Consider the following 8,017-nt stretch of genomic DNA (forward strand, 5'->3'; position numbering starts at 1 on the left):
AAAACCAAACCTATATCGACCTTCCAAGCTAAGGAGTGTTATTCTAAACTAGAACTTCTCTTGAAAGCCGCCATGATTAACCTAAATCTCCATGGGATCGATATTTGGGGCTTAATCAGAAAGCTCTATATTACTTGATAACGATATGTATACTTTCGTAGAATCCGATTTTTTTGTTGTGATAGATTGTGTACAATTTAAGTAAGTATAATCAATGAATATTCAGATTCTACGCAACTATACGTATCACTATCAAGTAATAATGGACTTTCTATTTAAACCTCAAATATCAATCGCATGGGGAAGGTTTAAATTGGAAATGATAAATTTGCTAGGAAATTCATAGAAAGTCAATTGAAATCACTGTCACTAATTTCAATTGTTGAGATGTAATCAAAATTAAATTTCTAAACTATTATCAAATTAAAAATGTAAAGTTTAAAACAATAAATACTAATTTATTAACTATGCTTATGTAACAAAGATTTTTATGTGAAAAAGCATCCTTCCCACTACAATGAAGCTATGGTGAAATGAGATGAGATAAATGTTTATAATATGTATTGTGCCAAATAGGAGCAATTTTATTTCTCTACCCTGATACAGTGCATAGAAAATTATTGGCTAATCTCAGTGTTTAGTCCCTAAATCTATGGCTAGGATAGGAGGATACCGACTCCCACTCTAGAGCTCCCACTTCCCTTCACCTGAAGGCTAGCTATCGCTCCAGTTTTTAAACAATAAGACTGAATTGAAGATTTTAGTCTGTCACCCTAAATGTTCTCCAATTCTACACCCAACAAAGAATATTTTCCTCTTTATTTGCACTTAATTCCATGAACGATGTCTCCTCCATGGAATCAGATGTGATCTTCACCCTATTGTAGAATTCATACTTCATTTCGCGGATCATATGTTTCACAACACATTTTAACAATTCAATTGTCCAGATCAAAAAGTAAATTAAGTTCGAAATTGAAAAATCATCACAAATTATTTTATATTTTAATATTGACTCATTCATATTATCTCTTCACTTCACCATATCTCAGAGTAGGGAGAAAGATAGAGGGAACTACTCAAAATTCATGAGAAATAAATAACAAAACACAAATTTCATATATAAAAGAAAGTTCACACAACACTGATGAACAAACAATACTTATTTGAAACTCTTTATCAAAGCAAATCCTTTGTAGCCATTCCTTAGAAATGCAGAAAGAAGATATCTTCAACTTTTCTCCTTCTCCAATGCTCTTTCAGAAAGTTTCACACTAAATCTCACCACAAAAACTCTAAACTATGAAAGCAAAATAAAAAAAAAATTAACTCTAATATGGTAGTGGAATAGAATGATGTGGTGCAAAAAATTAATGTAGAGGAGTGAAAAACGTAGAGGAGCACTTTTTCTGATGAAATTCGATCCTAAATAGAGCCTAAGTCCGGTTCTCCAAGAGTTGCCTCCAAAAACTCCTTAAAAAATAATCCAAATACATCGAACCTTCTAGAAATGGGGTTTGTACCGCCTTTGGTGCCTTCGGTGATGAGTAAGAATCTCTAGCCTTAAGTTATTCTGCGCCGTTGGTGCTGACCTCGGCGCTGTCGGCTCTGATCATTTCTTTAAAAACATAATTTTAACTCCAGATTTCATCCTTTCTGCTTTCTTTTTGCTTTAAGCCCTAAAAATCAACAAAATGCAAGAAAACATCAAAACCCCTTCCATTAAACTGCAATATCACCAAAAATGAGTATAAAATATCAGTCTAAAAATGCTTATTTTTTTAGTGTATCAAAATCCTCAAAACTTACATGTTACTTGTCCTCAAGTAACTTCTCTACTACATAAAAAGTATGACTTATGGTAAAGAATTTAACTTTTAGATTTCCATATTTTAGTTATCTAAATATAATAGTTTAACTTAAGAAAAATTCAAAATAATTCCAGTTAATACTAAAGGTGTAAGGATATTCAGTAATTAAGTCTAAGGTTTGTGATCCTCTATTTCTTTCAAAAAAATTTGCAATTTTTCATATTAAAGTCACTTAAAAAATTCATATGAAAATGAACTTCATAAAACTTTATTAATAATTAAGTTAGTATTCAAATCAAAAGTTTAGAATATGTATACAAGTCTTTTTCCTTATAGTAATCCTCAGAAAAGGAAAAGAAAAGAAAAGAACAAGAAAAAGAAAAGAAAAAAAAAAGATATGGGGAGAAGCTTGAGGACATGCCTAATTAAAAATTGGCTTTTACAAAAATCAAAATGTAAAATATTTTAAACCTCAAATCACTAATTAAGAGTTCATCACCAAAAGATTTTCTAAAAAATTTCTCAAAAAATTTCCATATTTTTGGATCCATGCAATGTGAGATTAATCCTTGGTGAAATTAAAATTTTCTTTTTTTAAAGTGTAGCTCTTACCTAGAGAAGATGAAATCCGAAGTCTTTTAGCCTCTAAATCACCTCAAATCCGCTCAAAATCAAGCCTTAGCCACCCAAACCGAAGGTTGAAGATGACTTAAGCGTAAAAATGGTGGCCACATTAAAAATTGCAAATTTTTAATGGGTTTAATCTACTATTGGGTCGAGGGCACCGTCGGTGCCGATGTCAGCGTCGTCGGTGCTGAAGACCTGAAAAATTCCATATTTTTTTTTTTAATTTTCTATTTCCTATCAACTTACTCAAAAAATTTTTAGTATTTTAGACACAAATTTTTATCTAACAATAATTTACAAACAAAACATTCCACAAACACAAATTTTCACATACAACAACAAACTAACTTTTATATATGAAAGTACACTTTTTATAAGCACATTTTTCTAATTACACAATCACACATATTAAACAAAATAATTATAAATTAGCGTTGAAATTAAGCCATAACACTAAATGTTGTCACAAAACTATACACACGATCAAAGTTCAGAATCCAAAAAGCAAAAACAAACTAAATAAAATCAAATCCACACAATTACACTAAATATATAAATGTTGTAAAATAGATAGAGAATCTAAAGTCTTCAATTATTATGCCTCTTTTTCAGTGCTCTCTCCTCCTCTGATATCTCCCATAGATTGGTAATGAACATATAAGTTGTAGAAGGATCAGTACGGGAATTGATATGTCAAATTTTCATCGATCCACCCATTTTCTTTGAACATCCAAGCTAATCCTGCTTCAAAAGTTCCAGTGTGATCAAAATTTTCTTTCATTCTCCAATCTGGGTGATCAAAAAGGTATTTAAGATCTCCTACCGCATTTATAATAATCTGAAGTTCCCTTTTGATTTTCTTCAACTTCTTTTCCAAAGCAAGTGAACTTCCAACTGTTGGTGGTATTAATGGAGTTGAAGCATGTGAAGATTGATCTATGATGGCTTCTAATACTTCATTTCCATTTCCATAATTCTCATCAATAGAGGTCATTGGCTCTTAAGGTAATAAAGTATTTTCCCAACATTCATATGGCACTTGAGCTTGACTGCAAATCAAAAAGATGGTAGATGGATGCCCAAGTCCATAAAGTTGTTCATTAGTAAGCATACCCATAATAGATTTAAATATAATAAACCCTATATCAATATGTTTTTCCATTTGAATGTAGTAATTTAAAATAGCACTTTCTTTTGTAACTCTACTAATCTTCATTGTAGGTAGTAGTTTTGCAGATATGAAGAAATGTCATTTTTTTAAAATTGAGTTAAGCCTTGCTTCGAGATTGGATTAAGTAATGAAATGGAGAAACTAACATATCATTCATCTCGTACCTCCCACATCTCACTTTTATCCGTCAGAAGATTATACACGTTTTGCATTAAATCTCGTATAGGAATGCAATTTGTATAATGAAAGATCTGAACATTGTCTATAATATACAATTCATTAATCCTTGCAGAAGTAAATGGTACAGATTTACCTTGTCCGAAGACAACACCTTGAGTAACTTCATGTAAGTTTGCATAAAACTCCTTCACCACAGGTACGACAACCGCAGATGTAGTGTAACACAGAACTTCCCAACCCCTTTGCAAAATGATCTTATCAATCAGACCAGTTGGATTGATCACTCCATGATTAACAAATCCTCTTTCATTGACCAGTCTCCACTTTGTAATAACTTTATTGTATAATCGCTGCATGTAAAAACTAATAAACTTTCAATTGTTGAACACTCCATACCTCAAAGTATTTCTGGAATTGGAAGCCATGGAATCCAAAAATAGGAAGTCTCTAGGCATCCAATAATGTTTCTATGCCTTTTTAAACTCTTCCCGATGGTTATTATGAAGTGAAATCGTGCCAAAATCCGCCAAAATTCATCTAAAATCGTCTAACCATACTTTGCGCCATCAACGCTCTCGATTGACGCTGCCGGCACTGATGTCCATTATCTAGGGCATCGTCGACACTACTGGCCAAAATTGTCTTTCATTTTCTTTTGTTCAATTTGATTCCAAATTATCCTCCAATACCATTATTTGACTTAATTTATAACAAATGCAATTATGTAGGATTATTAACTACTAATGTGTAAGACACTTTATCAAACAAAATTGTAATACATAAAAATATAAGTGTGGGTTGCCTCCCACAAAGTGCTTGGTTTAATGTCGTCAGCCCGACATACCATTTGTTTAGTTAGGTTGACTTAACATTAAAAATTATTTAAACTAAGATATGTGCCCTTTATAAAAATGCTCCAAACGATGCCCATTAAATTTAAATATCTTTCCAGTGTTAGGATCCTTAATAACAACAGTTCCATAACGATAGAGTTTAATCACTTTAAATGGTCCTAAACATATAGATTTTAGTTTTCCTGGAAATAATCTCAATCTTATATTATATAGTAGAACTTCTTGTTCAGGTTCAAATTTCCTTAATAATCTTCCAATCATGCCATATTTTCATTTTCTCTTTATAGATTTTGCATTATCATATGCTTCATTTCTAATCTCCTCAAGTTCATTGAGTTGCAATAACCTTTTCTGATCAGCGTCCTTTAAATTAAAATTAAATTCTTTAATAGCCCAAAATGTTTTATGTTCTAATTCTACTAGTAAATGACATGTTTTCCAAAAAACAATCTATATGAGGACATTCCTATAGGAGTTTTATAAGAAGTTATGTATGCCTATAATGCAGTATCTAGTTTAGTAGACCAATTCAATTTATAAAGAATTACAGCCTTTTCTATAATGCGTTTAATTTCATGACTTGATATTTCTGCTAGAACACTAGTCTGAGGATGATAGGAAGTAGAGAATCTATGCATTATAAAATATTTATTGATCAATTTTTCGATTCTCTTATTCCTGAAATGAGATCCTCCATCAGAAATGATTACTCTCGACATTCTACATCTTGTAAAATTATTTTTAATTAAAAATTTAGAAACACTCCGAGCGTCACATCTTAGCACAGCAAAAACTTCAATCCACTTAGGCATATAATCAACAGCAAGTAATATATATAAATTTTCAAATGAAGGCATAAATGTTTCCATAAAGTTTAATCCCCGCACATCAAAAATTTCAACTTCTAATGTGTAATTTAGAGGCATATCGTTTCTTCTAGAAATATTTCCTACTCGTTGACATCTATCGCATGTTTTAATTTATTCATTAACTTCTCTAAAAATAGTAGGCCAATAAAATCCAGCTTGCAAAATTTTATATGCAGTTATATTTGTTCCAAAATGTCCTCCAAATTCAGAATCATGGCATCTTTCAATTATCTGTTGAGTTTCTTCATAAGACACGCATCTTCTAATAATTAGATCTCTACATTTTTTATATAAATATGGGTCATCTCAAAAATAGTCTTTTGAATCATAGATAAATTTCTTTAACTGTGATTCTTGATATCAGGTGGTAGAAAATAACTTACAATATAGTTTACTATATCAACATTCCATGGTAGATCCATTTCGTCAATACTATATAAATGTTTATCAGGGAAATTTTCTAAAATTTCATTTACAAAATAAGTTAATATTTTTTATTTCTATTCTAGACAAATGATCAGCTATTTGATTATCATTTCTCTTTCTATCAACCACGGTAAAATCAAACTCTTGTAATAGAAGTATCCATCTAATTAATCTTGGTTTAGAATCCTTCTTTTGCATTAAGTATTTAATAACAGCATGATTTGTATGCACTACACATTTAGTTCCATTTAATTAAGGTCTAAATTTATCAAAGGCATAAACAATAGCTAATAACTATCTTTCAGTAGTAGTATAATTAATTTGAGTATTACATAGAGTTTTACTAGCATAATATATAACTTTTAAAATTTTCTCGTGCCTTTGTTCTAATACAACCCCAATAGCATAATCACTAGCATCGCACATTATTTCAAATGGTTTCTCCCAGTTAGGTGGTACTATTATAGGTGCAGTGATTAAATTTTTCTTTAATAATTCAAATGTTGTTATGCATTAGTCATTAAAATCAAATTTCATATCTTTTTCTAAAAGTTGCAATAAGGTTTAGTTTTTTTGAAAAATTTTTTATTTAGCTTCTGTAAAAACCAGCATGTCATTGACAACTTCTCACCCCTTTAACACTATTAGAAGGTGGTAATTTTTTTATAACTTAGATTTTGGCAGGATCTACTTCCTTTCCTTTTCCAAAAATTTTATGCCCAAGAATAATACCTCCTGCAATCATAAATTGACATTTTTCTCAATTTAAAACTAGGTTGATTTTTTCACATACTTCTAGAACTTTTTCTAAATTATTAAGACATAACTCAAATGAAGTCCCAAATACAGAAAAATCATCCATAAACACTTCTATTCCATGATATATAAAATTGCTAAAAATTGGCATCATACATCTTAGAAATGTTGCAGGTGTATTGCATAGTCCAAAAGGCATTCTACGAAAAGCAAATGTTCTTTATGGGCTTGTAAATATTATTTCCTATTGATCCTCTTGAGAAATTGGAATTTGGTGATATCCGGTATATCCATCTAAAAAGCAATAATATTTGTTCCCAGCCAATCTATCTAACATTTGGTCTAGAAAGGGTAAATGAAAGTGATCTTTTCTGGTGGCCATATTTAGTTTTCTATAGTCGATGCAAATTTGCCAACCAGTTACTTTTCTTATTGGTATTAATTCATTTTTCTTGTTTTCTTCAACAGTCACTCCTCCTTTCTTCAAACAGTGAATAAACACAGTGAATTGGGCTTACCCAAGCACAATCTGAAATAGGATACATACTTCCAGCATCTAACTACTTTAAAATCTCTTTTTAACAACTTCTTTCATTATTAGGTTTAATATTCTTTGAGGATTCCCTTTAGGTTCATATTGTTCATCTAATAAAATTCTGTGCATACAAATTGAAGGACTAATTCCTTTAATATCTGCTAAAGTCCATCCAAAAGCTTTTTTATACTTTTTCAACATCTCTATCAACTTTTTTTCCTGAATTTCAGTTAACTCAGAAGATATAATAATAGGAAATGTAGATGACTCTCCTAAAAATAAATATTTTAAATGGGTAGGTAATATCTTCAATTCAAGTTCAGGTGGTTTAATACTTGAAGGAATAAGATTTTTTCTATCATTTTACAGTAATTCTAATGCTTCAAATTTGCCTTGAATATAGCCCAAGTCTTTTTCTTTTACTTCATCTTCAGTATCAAAAATTTCTCCTTGTTTTAATTTATCTTCAAACTCATTCTTAAACAGCTCATTACTTTAACATTCTTAAACAGCTCATTACTTAGATAATTAGCTACTTCCATCCTGAAACATTCATTATCTTTTTCTATTGTTGGATATTTTATAATTTTTTTATATTAAATTTCACTTCTTAATCATTAACACTCATTATTAATTCTCCTTTTTGCGTATCTATTATAGCTCTCCCTGTTGCAAGAAATGGTCTCCTTAAAATAATAGGAATCTCTTTGTCTTCCTCCATATCCAATACTATAATGTCTATAAGGAAAATAAATTTATCCACTTTTAATAGCACATCTTCTATAACT

The sequence above is a fragment of the Phalaenopsis equestris genome, unplaced genomic scaffold (genome assembly GCF_001263595.1).
Source record: "Phalaenopsis equestris unplaced genomic scaffold, ASM126359v1 Scaffold215804, whole genome shotgun sequence".
Classification (NCBI taxonomy): domain Eukaryota; kingdom Viridiplantae; phylum Streptophyta; class Magnoliopsida; order Asparagales; family Orchidaceae; genus Phalaenopsis; species Phalaenopsis equestris.